This window comes from Oncorhynchus mykiss, chromosome 20 (assembly GCF_057628025.1).
Source record: "Oncorhynchus mykiss isolate SJ-2025 chromosome 20, ASM5762802v1, whole genome shotgun sequence".
Classification (NCBI taxonomy): domain Eukaryota; kingdom Metazoa; phylum Chordata; class Actinopteri; order Salmoniformes; family Salmonidae; genus Oncorhynchus; species Oncorhynchus mykiss.
In genome coordinates, this window is record NC_143041.1 from 22,614,249 (window position 1) to 22,636,549 (window position 22,301).

Sequence of the window (22,301 nt, forward strand, 5' to 3'; positions counted from 1 at the left end):
CTGTAGAAATTGCCACAAAAGTCATATTAAATCATGTTAATCACCAATGTTGGAAATCTGACTAAAAGGATATTTTCTGAGTAAAGTACACAAAATCGTGTAGTAGTTTTATGGTAGAAATATTCTCATGTTCACGAAAAGTGGTTGAAAACCTTTGGAAGTTATGTTGTTTTTTCCCCCCTTTTCCCCCATGAACTGTAAATCAGTCATTTCTCCCAACAGATGTCAAAGAAAAGCTCTCTCACACACACACACACACACACACAGCAAGGATGGAGTGACAAAGTGCGGTGCTTAAAGACACACAGAGCCTGCAATGGCATTTCCATATTCTCTAGGCCGTTCCGAGTTCAAGGAGATGCCCCGCTTGACCGTAGCTCGCTCTGAGTGCAGCGACCGTGAAAAAAGTAGGCCCAAAATGAAGCCTGGCCCTAAATGTCATTTGCTTTTGGGTGACAGTGAGAGAACCGTTAGGGTGAGAAGCACAATTCGACCTCAGGTACGACGTTCCTGAGGTCCTCCCGATCTGTGCAAGCCTAACCTTGACCGCGTGGCATTAACCCTTAACAGTAAAACAGTTTTTTTTTGATCTCACAGATTACAACGACATCTCTCCCCATAGGAATACATTGCCTGCTCCTCTAAAGTCAACCTGAAGCCTATGTGGGTTATGAATGCCTTATGAACCTGTCTTCAATGACAGTCCATCAGGATACTATGAGGTCTACCTGTGTCGATTCTAAGCTTCCTGAAGCAACCGGAAGTGGTTAAAATCACCCTAAACGTGTTTTTCCATACCCAACCAGCAGCTTGTGATAAATAGTGCATTCAACCCTGTGTAAATCGGTCAGTTCTTAACATAAACACTTAAAACTCAGGATTCTGTAAAGGCATACCCCAATGAGGATATGTGTTTACCTATAGCTTCCTGTGCCAACCGGAAGTGCCATAATTGGTGTCACAGGGGATGTTTCAAAGGGTTAAAAAAGTCAGATCTTTCCAAAACTTCATGTGTGTGATTAGGCAACCCCCATGAACTGTAAATCAGTCATTTTTCCCATAAAATTTCAAAGAAAAACTAAATCACACACAAGCACAGCTTGGAAGGAGGGACACATTGGGGTGCGTAGAGACATACACTGAGATATACATTAGTTAGCTTTGTTCGAGCTAAAAAAGAACCGTCAGAACTAGAGTTACGAAACTTTAGAAACCTGTTCTAGACCCCAGGTCGATAGTGCGTGGTGAGGTACGTGGCTCTAGAAGGTTCTCGGACCGAAAAAGTTGTGGGAAAATGGCGTAAGGACAACAAAGTCAAGGTATTGGAGTTGTCATCACAGAGCCCTGACCTCAATCCTATAGAAAATGTGTGGGCAGAACTGAAAAAGCGTGTGCGAGCAAAGAGGCCGACAAACCTGACTCAGTTACACCAGCTGTCAGGTGGAATGGGCCAAAATGTAGGAATATCAGTGCAGACATTTTGCTCATACACTAGTATGATTATCTGCCCAAAAGCCTAGCTCCCGGTCCCTCCCTCACCTCTCCTTCTCTGCTAGGATAAGTTTGGTGAGATATGCATGCAGCTTGTTCTCCTGGTTGATGCGCTTCTCCTCAATGCTATTCCAGCGCTTCTTCTTAGCGACCCGCAGGGCACTCGGGATGTCGTCTCCAAAGTTCAGTCTCTGCTCCTTGGCCAGATTGTAAGCTGCCGACAGAAAAGGTCCAGACATGAATGTAATACTGCCTCAGAGATGCCTAGTACTGGGTATAGTTAGAATGTTGACAGCATTATAAATTGCAACTGCACATCTACAGTGCATTCAGAAAGTATTCAGACCCCTTCACTTTTTCCACATTGTTATGTTACAGCGTAACTAACAATATATTAATACATTTTTCCCCTCAATCTACACACAACACCCCATAATGACACAACAAAAACAGGTTTAGAAATGTTTGCAAAAACAGAAATACCTTATTTACATAAGTATTCAGACCATTTGCTATGATACTGGAAATTGAGCTGAGGTGCATCCTGTTTCCATTGATCATCCTTGAGGTAGTTCTACAGCTTGAAGGCCTCTCAGACATGAGAAACAATATTTTCTGGGCTGATGAAACCAAGATTACACACAGTGTAATCAGGTGGGAAGGTTTCTAACATGCCGTGCCATTATGCAGAATTTTATTGTACGGCCTTTTAACTTGCAGGGATGGACACTCCTGAATGTCTTAATTATAGGCTACCCCGACTTTGTCTCCTATTTCTATCATGTTAAATATTAACCGCTATCAGTATCGACTGTGAGTAGGCATAATAATAACACTTATTCAACTGCCAATTTACTATTAGTTCCCTTCAGTAGGTATAACCTAACCCCTAAAGGTTTACCTTTATTTGCTTCCTCTGTAAACGCCGTCACGGCCATGTGGCTATTGCTAAGGATCATTAGTAACAATTGATAACATAATAAAAGGCTAATTAAATCGTTTATGGAGCGGAACACTGATTAAGACAGCAGTTTGAACCCGATGTATGGCACCATACTTGGCTGTGTCATCACCCAGTTCCATGGTTGGTGCAGGCAATAGATGTTGTACACTATTCTCTATGTACACAAATATTCCAACATTACCACAGGTTAAATAAGTGAGTGTGGCAATTTTTAGAATGAATCAAACCACTGTTTACTTTCTTTCATGCCGAAAGGTTCTCCAAGCTATTTTTTTATGATTCATAAATACTTTCCTAACCCTAAATGTAAAAAAAATACTCTGATCTTGTAGGTACAAGATCAGAGTATTTTAAAAAAATCTACCAACTGGTGTTGAAACGGAGACAAATATGCATATATTTAGATATCTTTCCTTCATTGATCCATAATATTCTGAACCCGTTCTCTCAATATATTCTATTGAGTCTGTTGACAAAAACCAAAGTGAAAAGGTGTACTGTATTTAAAGGGATGACTTATTAAGACAAATGTACTGAAAACCCTATTGAATAAAAACTCCACGAGAACATCTGTTGGCCAGCCAGTGGGAAGGTTTCTAGCAGTTCAATTACACTTATTTGGCGTGCGCAAGTGAACCACGCCTACAAAGCCTGTTACGCACCTTAATAAGGTTACTCTGAATACCAACTACTAAAAAGTATATAGGAAAGGCGTAATTTCCTAAATCGGACCCTTAGTGAATACAGGCCCAAACTTAATCTGTGTCTAGGAAACTGGCCTTGAGGGTTGGTCCTGACCTCTCTGCAGGTTGCCGATGGCCTCGTTGTAGTTCTCCAGCTCCAGGTGACACTGGCACAGGAAGAAGTGGGCTTTGACAGAATGGGGGTCCAGTTCCAGCGCGTGCTTGCAGTCCGCCAGGGCTTTGTCGTTCTGCTTGCAGCTTCACTTGGCACAGAGTACGGTTGGTGTAGTACACCGCCACTGAGGGGTTACGGTTCTGTTGGCAAGATGTATACACACACACAGGTGCAACCACGCACGTTAGGCCTACATATTGCACAAGCTATTTTTGTAAGAGTGCATCAGACCAAGCTACTTCTATTCTGACATCTATTCAGAGTAGGTGAATAGGACAGTGTCAATATCTCATATCATATAGACTTTCAGTCATCTGAAAAGGTGTAGACATTTTACATCATCATTCCCCTTAAGAGCAGTAGCTTGCTACTCACTATGGTTTTGCTGTAGCAGGTGGCAGCTTCCTGGTACTTGCGGCAGAGGAACAGTTGGTTGCCCTGCTCCTTCAGCTCCTGTGCTGTGGAACTCTTCTCTGGGCTGCTAGCCATCTTCTCTGGTGGCTCTGCAGCGCCCGCTGCGCACTGTTTCCCTATCCTGTTCCCCGTCTCTCCGGCTGGCTAGCTGTCAGGTGAAAGAATGGCCCTGTTCTTTGTCTTCTCACAAACTAGAAAAGAAAGATAGGCAGCATCAGCAACAGTTGCTGCTGCGTGTGGTGAGGTGCTGTTGCAACTCATACATTGAGCCCTCACATTTAAATAGTGCATTCAACCCTGTGTAAATCGGTCAGTTCTTAACATAAACACTTAAAACTCAGGATTCTGTAAAGGCATACCCCAATGAGGATATGTGTTTACCTATAGCTTCCTGTGCCAACCGGAAGTGCCATAATTGGTGTCACAGGGGATGTTTCAAAGGGTTAAAAAAGTCAGATCTTTCCAAAACTTCATGTGTGTGATTAGGCAACCCCCATGAACTGTAAATCAGTCATTTTTCCCATAACATTTCAAAGAAAAACTAAATCACACACAAGCACAGCTTGGAAGGAGGGACACATTGGGGTGCGTAGAGACATACACTGAGATATACATTAGTTAGCTTTGTTCGAGCTAAAAAAGAACCGTCAGAACTAGAGTTACGAAACTTTAGAAACCTGTTCTAGACCCCAGGTCGATGGTGAGGTACGTGGCTCTAGAAGGTTCTCGGACCGAAAAAGTTGTGGGAAAATGGCGTAAGGACAACAAAGTCAAGGTATTGGAGTTGTCATCACAGAGCCCTGACCTCAATCCTATAGAAAATGTGTGGGCAGAACTGAAAAAGCGTGTGCGAGCAAAGAGGCCGACAAACCTGACTCAGTTACACCAGCTGTCAGGTGGAATGGGCCAAAATTTAGGAATATCAGTGCAGACATTTTGCTCATACACTAGTATGATTATCTGCCCAAAAGCCTAGCTCCCGGTCCCTCCCTCACCTCTCCTTCTCTGCTAGGATAAGTTTGGTGAGATATGCATGCAGCTTGTTCTCCTGGTTGATGCGCTTCTCCTCAATGCTATTCCAGCGCTTCTTCTTAGCGACCCGCAGGGCACTCGGGATGTCGTCTCCAAAGTTCAGTCTCTGCTCCTTGGCCAGATTGTAAGCTGCCGACAGAAAAGGTCCAGACATGAATGTAATACTGCCTCAGAGATGCCTAGTACTGGGTATAGTTAGAATGTTGACAGCATTATAAATTGCAACTGCACATCTACAGTGCATTCAGAAAGTATTCAGACCCCTTCACTTTTTCCACATTGTTATGTTACAGCGTAACTAACAATATATTAATACATTTTTCCCCTCAATCTACACACAACACCCCATAATGACACAACAAAAACAGGTTTAGAAATGTTTGCAAAAACAGAAATACCTTATTTACATAAGTATTCAGACCATTTGCTATGATACTGGAAATTGAGCTGAGGTGCATCCTGTTTCCATTGATCATCCTTGAGGTAGTTCTACAACTTGAAGGCCTCTCAGACATGAGAAACAATATTTTCTGGGCTGATGAAACCAAGATTACACACTGGGACATGCCGTGCCATTATGCAGAATTTTATTGTACGGCCTTTTAACTTGCAGGGATGGACACTCCTGAATGTCTTAATTATAGGCTACCCCGACTTTGTCTCCTATTTCTATCATGTTAAATATTAACCGCTATCAGTATCGACTGTGAGTAGGCATAATAATAACACTTATTCAACTGCCAATTTACTATTAGTTCCCTTCAGTAGGTATAACCTAACCCCTAAAGGTTTACCTTTATTTGCTTCCTCTGTAAACGCCGTCACGGCCATGTGGCTATTGCTAAGGATCATTAGTAACAATTGATAACATAATAAAAGGCTAATTAAATCGTTTATGGAGCGGAACACTGATTAAGACAGCAGTTTGAACCCGATGTATGGCACCATACTTGGCTGTGTCATCACCCAGTTCCATGGTTGGTGCAGGCAATAGATGTTGTACACTATTCTCTATGTACACAAATACTCCAACATTACCACAGGTTAAATAAGTGAGTGTGGCAATTTTTAGAATGAATCAAACCACTGTTTACTTTCTTTCATGCCGAAAGGTTCTCCAAGCTATTTTTTTATGATTCATAAATACTTTCCTAACCCTAAATGTAAAAAAAATACTCTGATCTTGTAGGTACAAGATCAGAGTATTTTTTTTTAATCTACCAACTGGTGTTGAAACGGAGACAAATATGCATATATTTAGATATCTTTCCTTCATTGATCCATAATATTCTGAACCCGTTCTCTCAATATATTCTATTGAGTCTGTTGACAAAAACCAAAGTGAAAAGGTGTACTGTATTTAAAGGGATGACTTATTAAGACAAATGTACTGAAAACCCTATTGAATAAAAACTCCACGAGAACATCTGTTGGCCAGCCAGTGGGAAGGTTTCTAGCAGTTCAATTACACTTATTTGGCGTGCGCAAGTGAACCACGCCTACAAAGCCTGTTACGCACCTTAATAAGGTTACTCTGAATACCAACTACTAAAAAGTATATAGGAAAGGCGTAATTTCCTAAATCGGACCCTTAGTGAATACAGGCCCAAACTTAATCTGTGTCTAGGAAACTGGCCTTGAGGGTTGGTCCTGACCTCTCTGCAGGTTGCCGATGGCCTCGTTGTAGTTCTCCAGCTCCAGGTGACACTGGCACAGGAAGAAGTGGGCTTTGACAGAATGGGGGTCCAGTTCCAGCGCGTGCTTGCAGTCCGCCAGGGCTTTGTCGTTCTGCTTGCAGCTTCACTTGGCACAGAGTACGGTTGGTGTAGTACACCGCCACTGAGGGGTTACGGTTCTGTTGGCAAGATGTATACACACACACAGGTGCAACCACGCACGTTAGGCCTACATATTGCACAAGCTATTTTTGTAAGAGTGCATCAGACCAAGCTACTTCTATTCTGACATCTATTCAGAGTAGGTGAATAGGACAGTGTCAATATCTCATATCATATAGACTTTCAGTCATCTGAAAAGGTGTAGACATTTTACATCATCATTCCCCTTAAGAGCAGTAGCTTGCTACTCACTATGGTTTTGCTGTAGCAGGTGGCAGCTTCCTGGTACTTGCGGCAGAGGAACAGTTGGTTGCCCTGCTCCTTCAGCTCCTGTGCTGTGGAACTCTTCTCTGGGCTGCTAGCCATCTTCTCTGGTGGCTCTGCAGCGCCCGCTGGGCACTGTTTCCCTATCCTGTTCCCCGTCTCTCCGGCTGGCTAGCTGTCAGGTGAAAGAATGGCCCTGTTCTTTGTCTTCTCACAAACTAGAAAAGAAAGATAGGCAGCATCAGCAACAGTTGCTGCTGCGTGTGGTGAGGTGCTGTTGCAACTCATACATTGAGCCCTCACATTTAAATAGTGCATTCAACCCTGTGTAAATCGGTCAGTTCTTAACATAAACACTTAAAACTCAGGATTCTGTAAAGGCATACCCCAATGAGGATATGTGTTTACCTATAGCTTCCTGTGCCAACCGGAAGTGCCATAATTGGTGTCACAGGGGATGTTTCAAAGGGTTAAAAAGTCAGATCTTTCCAAAACTTCATGTGTGTGATTAGGCAACCCCCATGAACTGTAAATGTCATTTTCCCCATAAAATTTCAAAGAAAAACTAAATCACACACAAGCACAGCTTGGAAGGAGGGACACATTGGGGTGCGTAGAGACATACACTGAGATATACATTAGTTAGCTTTGTTCGAGCTAAAAAAGAACCGTCAGAACTAGAGTTACGAAACTTTAGAAACCTGTTCTAGACCCCAGGTCGATAGTGCGTGGTGAGGTACGTGGCTCTAGAAGGTTCTCGGACCGAAAAAGTTGTGGGAAAATGGCGTAAGGACAACAAAGTCAAGGTATTGGAGTTGTCATCACAGAGCCCTGACCTCAATCCTATAGAAAATGTGTGGGCAGAACTGAAAAAGCGTGTGCGAGCAAAGAGGCCGACAAACCTGACTCAGTTACACCAGCTGTCAGGTGGAATGGGCCAAAATGTAGGAATATCAGTGCAGACATTTTGCTCATACACTAGTATGATTATCTGCCCAAAAGCCTAGCTCCCGGTCCCTCCCTCACCTCTCCTTCTCTGCTAGGATAAGTTTGGTGAGATATGCATGCAGCTTGTTCTCCTGGTTGATGCGCTTCTCCTCAATGCTATTCCAGCGCTTCTTCTTAGCGACCCGCAGGGCACTCGGGATGTCGTCTCCAAAGTTCAGTCTCTGCTCCTTGGCCAGATTGTAAGCTGCCGACAGAAAAGGTCCAGACATGAATGTAATACTGCCTCAGAGATGCCTAGTACTGGGTATAGTTAGAATGTTGACAGCATTATAAATTGCAACTGCACATCTACAGTGCATTCAGAAAGTATTCAGACCCCTTCACTTTTTCCACATTGTTATGTTACAGCGTAACTAACAATATATTAATACATTTTTCCCCTCAATCTACACACAACACCCCATAATGACACAACAAAAACAGGTTTAGAAATGTTTGCAAAAACAGAAATACCTTATTTACATAAGTATTCAGACCATTTGCTATGATACTGGAAATTGAGCTGAGGTGCATCCTGTTTCCATTGATCATCCTTGAGGTAGTTCTACAACTTGAAGGCCTCTCAGACATGAGAAACAATATTTTCTGGGCTGATGAAACCAAGATTACACACTGGGACATGCCGTGCCATTATGCAGAATTTTATTGTACGGCCTTTTAACTTGCAGGGATGGACACTCCTGAATGTCTTAATTATAGGCTACCCCGACTTTGTCTCCTATTTCTATCATGTTAAATATTAACCGCTATCAGTATCGACTGTGAGTAGGCATAATAATAACACTTATTCAACTGCCAATTTACTATTAGTTCCCTTCAGTAGGTATAACCTAACCCCTAAAGGTTTACCTTTATTTGCTTCCTCTGTAAACGCCGTCACGGCCATGTGGCTATTGCTAAGGATCATTAGTAACAATTGATAACATAATAAAAGGCTAATTAAATCGTTTATGGAGCGGAACACTGATTAAGACAGCAGTTTGAACCCGATGTATGGCACCATACTTGGCTGTGTCATCACCCAGTTCCATGGTTGGTGCAGGCAATAGATGTTGTACACTATTCTCTATGTACACAAATACTCCAACATTACCACAGGTTAAATAAGTGAGTGTGGCAATTTTTAGAATGAATCAAACCACTGTTTACTTTCTTTCATGCCGAAAGGTTCTCCAAGCTATTTTTTTATGATTCATAAATACTTTCCTAACCCTAAATGTAAAAAAAATACTCTGATCTTGTAGGTACAAGATCAGAGTATTTTTTAAAAATCTACCAACTGGTGTTGAAACGGAGACAAATATGCATATATTTAGATATCTTTCCTTCATTGATCCATAATATTCTGAACCCGTTCTCTCAATATATTCTATTGAGTCTGTTGACAAAAACCAAAGTGAAAAGGTGTACTGTATTTAAAGGGATGACTTATTAAGACAAATGTACTGAAAACCCTATTGAATAAAAACTCCACGAGAACATCTGTTGGCCAGCCAGTGGGAAGGTTTCTAGCAGTTCAATTACACTTATTTGGCGTGCGCAAGTGAACCACGCCTACAAAGCCTGTTACGCACCTTAATAAGGTTACTCTGAATACCAACTACTAAAAAGTATATAGGAAAGGCGTAATTTCCTAAATCGGACCCTTAGTGAATACAGGCCCAAACTTAATCTGTGTCTAGGAAACTGGCCTTGAGGGTTGGTCCTGACCTCTCTGCAGGTTGCCGATGGCCTCGTTGTAGTTCTCCAGCTCCAGGTGACACTGGCACAGGAAGAAGTGGGCTTTGACAGAATGGGGGTCCAGTTCCAGCGCGTGCTTGCAGTCCGCCAGGGCTTTGTCGTTCTGCTTGCAGCTTCACTTGGCACAGAGTACGGTTGGTGTAGTACACCGCCACTGAGGGGTTACGGTTCTGTTGGCAAGATGTATACACACACACACAGGTGCAACCACGCACGTTACATATTGCACAAGCTATTTTTGTAAGAGTGCATCAGACCAAGCTACTTCTATTCTGACATCTATTCAGAGTAGGTGAATAGGACAGTGTCAATATCTCATATCATATAGACTTTCAGTCATCTGAAAAGGTGTAGACATTTTACATCATCATTCCCCTTAAGAGCAGTAGCTTGCTACTCACTATGGTTTTGCTGTAGCAGGTGGCAGCTTCCTGGTACTTGCGGCAGAGGAACAGTTGGTTGCCCTGCTCCTTCAGCTCCTGTGCTGTGGAACTCTTCTCTGGGCTGCTAGCCATCTTCTCTGGTGGCTCTGCAGCGCCCGCTGGGCACTGTTTCCCTATCCTGTTCCCCGTCTCTCCGGCTGGCTAGCTGTCAGGTGAAAGAATGGCCCTGTTCTTTGTCTTCTCACAAACTAGAAAAGAAAGATAGGCAGCATCAGCAACAGTTGCTGCTGCGTGTGGTGAGGTGCTGTTGCAACTCATACATTGAGCCCTCACATTTAAATAGTGCATTCAACCCTGTGTAAATCGGTCAGTTCTTAACATAAACACTTAAAACTCAGGATTCTGTAAAGGCATACCCCAATGAGGATATGTGTTTACCTATAGCTTCCTGTGCCAACCGGAAGTGCCATAATTGGTGTCACAGGGGATGTTTCAAAGGGTTAAAAAGTCAGATCTTTCCAAAACTTCATGTGTGTGATTAGGCAACCCCCATGAACTGTAAATGTCATTTTTCCCATAAAATTTCAAAGAAAAACTAAATCACACACAAGCACAGCTTGGAAGGAGGGACACATTGGGGTGCGTAGAGACATACACTGAGATATACATTAGTTAGCTTTGTTCGAGCTAAAAAAGAACCGTCAGAACTAGAGTTACGAAACTTTAGAAACCTGTTCTAGACCCCAGGTCGATAGTGCGTGGTGAGGTACGTGGCTCTAGAAGGTTCTCGGACCGAAAAAGTTGTGGGAAAATGGCGTAAGGACAACAAAGTCAAGGTATTGGAGTTGTCATCACAGAGCCCTGACCTCAATCCTATAGAAAATGTGTGGGCAGAACTGAAAAAGCGTGTGCGAGCAAAGAGGCCGACAAACCTGACTCAGTTACACCAGCTGTCAGGTGGAATGGGCCAAAATGTAGGAATATCAGTGCAGACATTTTGCTCATACACTAGTATGATTATCTGCCCAAAAGCCTAGCTCCCGGTCCCTCCCTCACCTCTCCTTCTCTGCTAGGATAAGTTTGGTGAGATATGCATGCAGCTTGTTCTCCTGGTTGATGCGCTTCTCCTCAATGCTATTCCAGCGCTTCTTCTTAGCGACCCGCAGGGCACTCGGGATGTCGTCTCCAAAGTTCAGTCTCTGCTCCTTGGCCAGATTGTAAGCTGCCGACAGAAAAGGTCCAGACATGAATGTAATACTGCCTCAGAGATGCCTAGTACTGGGTATAGTTAGAATGTTGACAGCATTATAAATTGCAACTGCACATCTACAGTGCATTCAGAAAGTATTCAGACCCCTTCACTTTTTCCACATTGTTATGTTACAGCGTAACTAACAATATATTAATACATTTTTCCCCTCAATCTACACACAACACCCCATAATGACACAACAAAAACAGGTTTAGAAATGTTTGCAAAAACAGAAATACCTTATTTACATAAGTATTCAGACCATTTGCTATGATACTGGAAATTGAGCTGAGGTGCATCCTGTTTCCATTGATCATCCTTGAGGTAGTTCTACAACTTGAAGGCCTCTCAGACATGAGAAACAATATTTTCTGGGCTGATGAAACCAAGATTACACACTGGGACATGCCGTGCCATTATGCAGAATTTTATTGTACGGCCTTTTAACTTGCAGGGATGGACACTCCTGAATGTCTTAATTATAGGCTACCCCGACTTTGTCTCCTATTTCTATCATGTTAAATATTAACCGCTATCAGTATCGACTGTGAGTAGGCATAATAATAACACTTATTCAACTGCCAATTTACTATTAGTTCCCTTCAGTAGGTATAACCTAACCCCTAAAGGTTTACCTTTATTTGCTTCCTCTGTAAACGCCGTCACGGCCATGTGGCTATTGCTAAGGATCATTAGTAACAATTGATAACATAATAAAAGGCTAATTAAATCGTTTATGGAGCGGAACACTGATTAAGACAGCAGTTTGAACCCGATGTATGGCACCATACTTGGCTGTGTCATCACCCAGTTCCATGGTTGGTGCAGGCAATAGATGTTGTACACTATTCTCTATGTACACAAATACTCCAACATTACCACAGGTTAAATAAGTGAGTGTGGCAATTTTTAGAATGAATCAAACCACTGTTTACTTTCTTTCATGCCGAAAGGTTCTCCAAGCTATTTTTTTATGATTCATAAATACTTTCCTAACCCTAAATGTAAAAAAAATACTCTGATCTTGTAGGTACAAGATCAGAGTATTTTTTAAAAATCTACCAACTGGTGTTGAAACGGAGACAAATATGCATATATTTAGATATCTTTCCTTCATTGATCCATAATATTCTGAACCCGTTCTCTCAATATATTCTATTGAGTCTGTTGACAAAAACCAAAGTGAAAAGGTGTACTGTATTTAAAGGGATGACTTATTAAGACAAATGTACTGAAAACCCTATTGAATAAAAACTCCACGAGAACATCTGTTGGCCAGCCAGTGGGAAGGTTTCTAGCAGTTCAATTACACTTATTTGGCGTGCGCAAGTGAACCACGCCTACAAAGCCTGTTACGCACCTTAATAAGGTTACTCTGAATACCAACTACTAAAAAGTATATAGGAAAGGCGTAATTTCCTAAATCGGACCCTTAGTGAATACAGGCCCAAACTTAATCTGTGTCTAGGAAACTGGCCTTGAGGGTTGGTCCTGACCTCTCTGCAGGTTGCCGATGGCCTCGTTGTAGTTCTCCAGCTCCAGGTGACACTGGCACAGGAAGAAGTGGGCTTTGACAGAATGGGGGTCCAGTTCCAGCGCGTGCTTGCAGTCCGCCAGGGCTTTGTCGTTCTGCTTGCAGCTTCACTTGGCACAGAGTACGGTTGGTGTAGTACACCGCCACTGAGGGGTTACGGTTCTGTTGGCAAGATGTATACACACACACACACAGGTGCAACCACGCACGTTACATATTGCACAAGCTATTTTTGTAAGAGTGCATCAGACCAAGCTACTTCTATTCTGACATCTATTCAGAGTAGGTGAATAGGACAGTGTCAATATCTCATATCATATAGACTTTCAGTCATCTGAAAAGGTGTAGACATTTTACATCATCATTCCCCTTAAGAGCAGTAGCTTGCTACTCACTATGGTTTTGCTGTAGCAGGTGGCAGCTTCCTGGTACTTGCGGCAGAGGAACAGTTGGTTGCCCTGCTCCTTCAGCTCCTGTGCTGTGGAACTCTTCTCTGGGCTGCTAGCCATCTTCTCTGGTGGCTCTGCAGCGCCCGCTGGGCACTGTTTCCCTATCCTGTTCCCCGTCTCTCCGGCTGGCTAGCTGTCAGGTGAAAGAATGGCCCTGTTCTTTGTCTTCTCACAAACTAGAAAAGAAAGATAGGCAGCATCAGCAACAGTTGCTGCTGCGTGTGGTGAGGTGCTGTTGCAACTCATACATTGAGCCCTCACATTTAAATAGTGCATTCAACCCTGTGTAAATCGGTCAGTTCTTAACATAAACACTTAAAACTCAGGATTCTGTAAAGGCATACCCCAATGAGGATATGTGTTTACCTATAGCTTCCTGTGCCAACCGGAAGTGCCATAATTGGTGTCACAGGGGATGTTTCAAAGGGTTAAAAAGTCAGATCTTTCCAAAACTTCATGTGTGTGATTAGGCAACCCCCATGAACTGTAAATGTCATTTTTCCCATAAAATTTCAAAGAAAAACTAAATCACACACAAGCACAGCTTGGAAGGAGGGACACATTGGGGTGCGTAGAGACATACACTGAGATATACATTAGTTAGCTTTGTTCGAGCTAAAAAAGAACCGTCAGAACTAGAGTTACGAAACTTTAGAAACCTGTTCTAGACCCCAGGTCGATAGTGCGTGGTGAGGTACGTGGCTCTAGAAGGTTCTCGGACCGAAAAAGTTGTGGGAAAATGGCGTAAGGACAACAAAGTCAAGGTATTGGAGTTGTCATCACAGAGCCCTGACCTCAATCCTATAGAAAATGTGTGGGCAGAACTGAAAAAGCGTGTGCGAGCAAAGAGGCCGACAAACCTGACTCAGTTACACCAGCTGTCAGGTGGAATGGGCCAAAATGTAGGAATATCAGTGCAGACATTTTGCTCATACACTAGTATGATTATCTGCCCAAAAGCCTAGCTCCCGGTCCCTCCCTCACCTCTCCTTCTCTGCTAGGATAAGTTTGGTGAGATATGCATGCAGCTTGTTCTCCTGGTTGATGCGCTTCTCCTCAATGCTATTCCAGCGCTTCTTCTTAGCGACCCGCAGGGCACTCGGGATGTCGTCTCCAAAGTTCAGTCTCTGCTCCTTGGCCAGATTGTAAGCTGCCGACAGAAAAGGTCCAGACATGAATGTAATACTGCCTCAGAGATGCCTAGTACTGGGTATAGTTAGAATGTTGACAGCATTATAAATTGCAACTGCACATCTACAGTGCATTCAGAAAGTATTCAGACCCCTTCACTTTTTCCACATTGTTATGTTACAGCGTAACTAACAATATATTAATACATTTTTCCCCTCAATCTACACACAACACCCCATAATGACACAACAAAAACAGGTTTAGAAATGTTTGCAAAAACAGAAATACCTTATTTACATAAGTATTCAGACCATTTGCTATGATACTGGAAATTGAGCTGAGGTGCATCCTGTTTCCATTGATCATCCTTGAGGTAGTTCTACAACTTGAAGGCCTCTCAGACATGAGAAACAATATTTTCTTGGCTGATGAAACCAAGATTACACACTGGGACATGCCGTGCCATTATGCAGAATTTTATTGTACGGCCTTTTAACTTGCAGGGATGGACACTCCTGAATGTCTTAATTATAGGCTACCCCGACTTTGTCTCCTATTTCTATCATGTTAAATATTAACCGCTATCAGTATCGACTGTGAGTAGGCATAATAATAACACTTATTCAACTGCCAATTTACTATTAGTTCCCTTCAGTAGGTATAACCTAACCCCTAAAGGTTTACCTTTATTTGCTTCCTCTGTAAACGCCGTCACGGCCATGTGGCTATTGCTAAGGATCATTAGTAACAATTGATAACATAATAAAAGGCTAATTAAATCGTTTATGGAGCGGAACACTGATTAAGACAGCAGTTTGAACCCGATGTATGGCACCATACTTGGCTGTGTCATCACCCAGTTCCATGGTTGGTGCAGGCAATAGATGTTGTACACTATTCTCTATGTACACAAATACTCCAACATTACCACAGGTTAAATAAGTGAGTGTGGCAATTTTTAGAATGAATCAAACCACTGTTTACTTTCTTTCATGCCGAAAGGTTCTCCAAGCTATTTTTTTATGATTCATAAATACTTTCCTAACCCTAAATGTAAAAAAAATACTCTGATCTTGTAGGTACAAGATCAGAGTATTTTTTAAAAATCTACCAACTGGTGTTGAAACGGAGACAAATATGCATATATTTAGATATCTTTCCTTCATTGATCCATAATATTCTGAACCCGTTCTCTCAATATATTCTATTGAGTCTGTTGACAAAAACCAAAGTGAAAAGGTGTACTGTATTTAAAGGGATGACTTATTAAGACAAATGTACTGAAAACCCTATTGAATAAAAACTCCACGAGAACATCTGTTGGCCAGCCAGTGGGAAGGTTTCTAGCAGTTCAATTACACTTATTTGGCGTGCGCAAGTGAACCACGCCTACAAAGCCTGTTACGCACCTTAATAAGGTTACTCTGAATACCAACTACTAAAAAGTATATAGGAAAGGCGTAATTTCCTAAATCGGACCCTTAGTGAATACAGGCCCAAACTTAATCTGTGTCTAGGAAACTGGCCTTGAGGGTTGGTCCTGACCTCTCTGCAGGTTGCCGATGGCCTCGTTGTAGTTCTCCAGCTCCAGGTGACACTGGCACAGGAAGAAGTGGGCTTTGACAGAATGGGGGTCCAGTTCCAGCGCGTGCTTGCAGTCCGCCAGGGCTTTGTCGTTCTGCTTGCAGCTTCACTTGGCACAGAGTACGGTTGGTGTAGTACACCGCCACTGAGGGGTTACGGTTCTGTTGGCAAGATGTATACACACACACACACAGGTGCAACCACGCACGTTACATATTGCACAAGCTATTTTTGTAAGAGTGCATCAGACCAAGCTACTTCTATTCTGACATCTATTCAGAGTAGGTGAATAGGACAGTGTCAATATCTCATATCATATAGACTTTCAGTCATCTGAAAAGGTGTAGACATTTTACATCATCATTCCCCTTAAGAGCAGTAGCTTGCTACTCACTATGGTTTTGCTGTAGCAGGTGGCAGCTTCCTGGTACTTGCAGCAGAGGAACAGTTGGTTGCCCTGCTCCTTCAGCTCCTGTGCTGTGGAACTCTTCTCTGGGCTGCTAGCCATCTTCTCTGGTGGCTCTGCAGCGCCCGCTGGGCACTGTTTCCCTATCCTGTTCCCCGTCTCTCCGGCTGGCTAGCTGTCAGGTGAAAGAATGGCCCTGTTCTTTGTCTTCTCACAAACTAGAAAAGAAAGATAGGCAGCATCAGCAACAGTTGCTGCTGCGTGTGGTGAGGTGCTGTTGCAACTCATACATTGAGCCCTCACATTTAAATAGTGCATTCAACCCTGTGTAAATCGGTCAGTTCTTAACATAAACACTTAAAACTCAGGATTCTGTAAAGGCATACCCCAATGAGGATATGTGTTTACCTATAGCTTCCTGTGCCAACCGGAAGTGCCATAATTGGTGTCACAGGGGATGTTTCAAAGGGTTAAAAAGTCAGATCTTTCCAAAACTTCATGTGTGTGATTAGGCAACCCCCATGAACTGTAAATGTCATTTTTCCCATAAAATTTCAAAGAAAAACTAAATCACACACAAGCACAGCTTGGAAGGAGGGACACATTGGGGTGCGTAGAGACATACACTGAGATATACATTAGTTAGCTTTGTTCGAGCTAAAAAAGAACCGTCAGAACTAGAGTTACGAAACTTTAGAAACCTGTTCTAGACCCCAGGTCGATAGTGCGTGGTGAGGTACGTGGCTCTAGAAGGTTCTCGGACCGAAAAAGTTGTGGGAAAATGGCGTAAGGACAACAAAGTCAAGGTATTGGGAGTTGTCATCACAGAGCCCTGACCTCAATCCTATAGAAAATGTGTGGGCAGAACTGAAAAAGCGTGTGCGAGCAAAGAGGCCGACAAACCTGACTCAGTTACACCAGCTGTCAGGTGGAATGGGCCAAAATGTAGGAATATCAGTGCAGACATTTTGCTCATACACTAGTATGATTATCTGCCCAAAAGCCTAGCTCCCGGTCCCTCCCTCACCTCTCCTTCTCTGCTAGGATAAGTTTGGTGAGATATGCATGCAGCTTGTTCTCCTGGTTGATGCGCTTCTCCTCAATGCTATTCCAGCGCTTCTTCTTAGCGACCCGCAGGGCACTCGGGATGTCGTCTCCAAAGTTCAGTCTCTGCTCCTTGGCCAGATTGTAAGCTGCCGACAGAAAAGGTCCAGACATGAATGTAATACTGCCTCAGAGATGCCTAGTACTGGGTATAGTTAGAATGTTGACAGCATTATAAATTGCAACTGCACATCTACAGTGCATTCAGAAAGTATTCAGACCCCTTCACTTTTTCCACATTGTTATGTTACAGCGTAACTAACAATATATTAATACATTTTTCCCCTCAATCTACACACAACACCCCATAATGACACAACAAAAACAGGTTTAGAAATGTTTGCAAAAACAGAAATACCTTATTTACATAAGTATTCAGACCATTTGCTATGATACTGGAAATTGAGCTGAGGTGCATCCTGTTTCCATTGATCATCCTTGAGGTAGTTCTACAACTTGAAGGCCTCTCAGACATGAGAAACAATATTTTCTGGGCTGATGAAACCAAGATTACACACTGGGACATGCCCTGCCATTATGCAGAATTTTATTGTACGGCCTTTTAACTTGCAGGGATGGACACTCCTGAATGTCTTAATTATAGGCTACCCCGACTTTGTCTCCTATTTCTATCATGTTAAATATTAACCGCTATCAGTATCGACTGTGAGTAGGCATAATAATAACACTTATTCAACTGCCAATTTACTATTAGTTCCCTTCAGTAGGTATAACCTAACCCCTAAAGGTTTACCTTTATTTGCTTCCTCTGTAAACGCCGTCACGGCCATGTGGCTATTGCTAAGGATCATTAGTAACAATTGATAACATAATAAAAGGCTAATTAAATCGTTTATGGAGCGGAACACTGATTAAGACAGCAGTTTGAACCCGATGTATGGCACCATACTTGGCTGTGTCATCACCCAGTTCCATGGTTGGTGCAGGCAATAGATGTTGTACACTATTCTCTATGTACACAAATACTCCAACATTACCACAGGTTAAATAAGTGAGTGTGGCAATTTTTAGAATGAATCAAACCACTGTTTACTTTCTTTCATGCCGAAAGGTTCTCCAAGCTATTTTTTTATGATTCATAAATACTTTCCTAACCCTAAATGTAAAAAAAATACTCTGATCTTGTAGGTACAAGATCAGAGTATTTTTAAAAAATCTACCAACTGGTGTTGAAACGGAGACAAATATGCATATATTTAGATATCTTTCCTTCATTGATCCATAATATTCTGAACCCGTTCTCTCAATATATTCTATTGAGTCTGTTGACAAAAACCAAAGTGAAAAGGTGTACTGTATTTAAAGGGATGACTTATTAAGACAAATGTACTGAAAACCCTATTGAATAAAAACTCCACGAGAACATCTGTTGGCCAGCCAGTGGGAAGGTTTCTAGCAGTTCAATTACACTTATTTGGCGTGCGCAAGTGAACCACGCCTACAAAGCCTGTTACGCACCTTAATAAGGTTACTCTGAATACCAACTACTAAAAAGTATATAGGAAAGGCGTAATTTCCTAAATCGGACCCTTAGTGAATACAGGCCCAAACTTAATCTGTGTCTAGGAAACTGGCCTTGAGGGTTGGTCCTGACCTCTCTGCAGGTTGCCGATGGCCTCGTTGTAGTTCTCCAGCTCCAGGTGACACTGGCACAGGAAGAAGTGGGCTTTGACAGAATGGGGGTCCAGTTCCAGCGCGTGCTTGCAGTCCGCCAGGGCTTTGTCGTTCTGCTTGCAGCTTCACTTGGCACAGAGTACGGTTGGTGTAGTACACCGCCACTGAGGGGTTACGGTTCTGTTGGCAAGATGTATACACACACACACACAGGTGCAACCACGCACGTTACATATTGCACAAGCTATTTTTGTAAGAGTGCATCAGACCAAGCTACTTCTATTCTGACATCTATTCAGAGTAGGTGAATAGGACAGTGTCAATATCTCATATCATATAGACTTTCAGTCATCTGAAAAGGTGTACACATTTTACATCATCATTCCCCTTAAGAGCAGTAGCTTGCTACTCACTATGGTTTTGCTGTAGCAGGTGGCAGCTTCCTGGTACTTGCGGCAGAGGAACAGTTGGTTGCCCTGCTCCTTCAGCTCCTGTGCTGTGGAACTCTTCTCTGGGCTGCTAGCCATCTTCTCTGGTGGCTCTGCAGCGCCCGCTGGGCACTGTTTCCCTATCCTGTTCCCCGTCTCTCCGGCTGGCTAGCTGTCAGGTGAAAGAATGGCCCTGTTCTTTGTCTTCTCACAAACTAGAAAAGAAAGATAGGCAGCATCAGCAACAGTTGCTGCTGCGTGTGGTGAGGTGCTGTTGCAACTCATACATTGAGCCCTCACATTTAAATAGTGCATTCAACCCTGTGTAAATCGGTCAGTTCTTAACATAAACACTTAAAACTCAGGATTCTGTAAAGGCATACCCCAATGAGGATATGTGTTTACCTATAGCTTCCTGTGCCAACCGGAAGTGCCATAATTGGTGTCACAGGGGATGTTTCAAAGGGTTAAAAAGTCAGATCTTTCCAAAACTTCATGTGTGTGATTAGGCAACCCCCATGAACTGTAAATGTCATTTTTCCCATAAAATTTCAAAGAAAAACTAAATCACACACAAGCACAGCTTGGAAGGAGGGACACATTGGGGTGCGTAGAGACATACACTGAGATATACATTAGTTAGCTTTGTTCGAGCTAAAAAATAACCGTCAGAACTAGAGTTACGAAACTTTAGAAACCTGTTCTAGACCCCAGGTCGATAGTGCGTGGTGAGGTACGTGGCTCTAGAAGGTTCTCGGACCGAAAAAGTTGTGGGAAAATGGCGTAAGGACAACAAAGTCAAGGTATTGGGAGTTGTCATCACAGAGCCCTGACCTCAATCCTATAGAAAATGTGTGGGCAGAACTGAAAAAGCGTGTGCGAGCAAAGAGGCCGACAAACCTGACTCAGTTACACCAGCTGTCAGGTGGAATGGGCCAAAATGTAGGAATATCAGTGCAGACATTTTGCTCATACACTAGTATGATTATCTGCCCAAAAGCCTAGCTCCCGGTCCCTCCCTCACCTCTCCTTCTCTGCTAGGATAAGTTTGGTGAGATATGCATGCAGCTTGTTCTCCTGGTTGATGCGCTTCTCCTCAATGCTATTCCAGCGCTTCTTCTTAGCGACCCGCAGGGCACTCGGGATGTCGTCTCCAAAGTTCAGTCTCTGCTCCTTGGCCAGATTGTAAGCTGCCGACAGAAAAGGTCCAGACATGAATGTAATACTGCCTCAGAGATGCCTAGTACTGGGTATAGTTAGAATGTTGACAGCATTATAAATTGCAACTGCACATCTACAGTGCATTCAGAAAGTATTCAGACCCCTTCACTTTTTCCACATTGTTATGTTACAGCGTAACTAACAATATATTAATACATTTTTCCCCTCAATCTACACACAACACCCCATAATGACACAACAAAAACAGGTTTAGAAATGTTTGCAAAAACAGAAATACCTTATTTACATAAGTATTCAGACCATTTGCTATGATACTGGAAATTGAGCTGAGGTGCATCCTGTTTCCATTGATCATCCTTGAGGTAGTTCTACAACTTGAAGGCCTCTCAGACATGAGAAACAATATTTTCTGGGCTGATGAAACCAAGATTACACACTGGGACATGCCCTGCCATTATGCAGAATTTTATTGTACGGCCTTTTAACTTGCAGGGATGGACACTCCTGAATGTCTTAATTATAGGCTACCCCGACTTTGTCTCCTATTTCTATCATGTTAAATATTAACCGCTATCAGTATCGACTGTGAGTAGGCATAATAATAACACTTATTCAACTGCCAATTTACTATTAGTTCCCTTCAGTAGGTATAACCTAACCCCTAAAGGTTTACCTTTATTTGCTTCCTCTGTAAACGCCGTCACGGCCATGTGGCTATTGCTAAGGATCATTAGTAACAATTGATAACATAATAAAAGGCTAATTAAATCGTTTATGGAGCGGAACACTGATTAAGACAGCAGTTTGAACCCGATGTATGGCACCATACTTGGCTGTGTCATCACCCAGTTCCATGGTTGGTGCAGGCAATAGATGTTGTACACTATTCTCTATGTACACAAATACTCCAACATTACCACAGGTTAAATAAGTGAGTGTGGCAATTTTTAGAATGAATCAAACCACTGTTTACTTTCTTTCATGCCGAAAGGTTCTCCAAGCTATTTTTTTATGATTCATAAATACTTTCCTAACCCTAAATGTAAAAAAAATACTCTGATCTTGTAGGTACAAGATCAGAGTATTTTTTAAAAATCTACCAACTGGTGTTGAAACGGAGACAAATATGCATATATTTAGATATCTTTCCTTCATTGATCCATAATATTCTGAACCCGTTCTCTCAATATATTCTATTGAGTCTGTTGACAAAAACCAAAGTGAAAAGGTGTACTGTATTTAAAGGGATGACTTATTAAGACAAATGTACTGAAAACCCTATTGAATAAAAACTCCACGAGAACATCTGTTGGCCAGCCAGTGGGAAGGTTTCTAGCAGTTCAATTACACTTATTTGGCGTGCGCAAGTGAACCACGCCTACAAAGCCTGTTACGCACCTTAATAAGGTTACTCTGAATACCAACTACTAAAAAGTATATAGGAAAGGCGTAATTTCCGAAATCGGACCCTTAGTGAATACAGGCCCAAACTTAATCTGTGTCTAGGAAACTGGCCTTGAGGGTTGGTCCTGACCTCTCTGCAGGTTGCCGATGGCCTCGTTGTAGTTCTCCAGCTCCAGGTGACACTGGCACAGGAAGAAGTG

The 22,301-nt window shown here is 42.6% G+C and overlaps 2 pseudogenes across 2 annotated transcripts; both read right to left on the bottom strand.

Moving 5' to 3' along the window:
- Positions 1-837: 837 nt before the first annotated feature.
- LOC149974444 (E3 ubiquitin-protein ligase CHIP-like) lies at positions 838-5,912 on the bottom strand (annotated as a pseudogene). Its single transcript, XR_016489411.1, has 3 exons — positions 3,689-5,912; positions 3,254-3,453; positions 838-1,705 (listed from the first exon to the last, which is right to left on the bottom strand). The product of XR_016489411.1 is annotated as an E3 ubiquitin-protein ligase CHIP-like (transcript).
- Positions 5,913-12,708: 6,796 nt separating this feature from the next.
- On the bottom strand, positions 12,709-14,748 carry LOC149974445 (E3 ubiquitin-protein ligase CHIP pseudogene; annotated as a pseudogene). Its single transcript, XR_016489262.1, has 2 exons — positions 13,174-14,748; positions 12,709-12,940 (listed from the first exon to the last, which is right to left on the bottom strand). The product of XR_016489262.1 is annotated as an E3 ubiquitin-protein ligase CHIP pseudogene (transcript).
- Between the last annotated feature and the right edge of the window lie 7,553 nt (positions 14,749-22,301).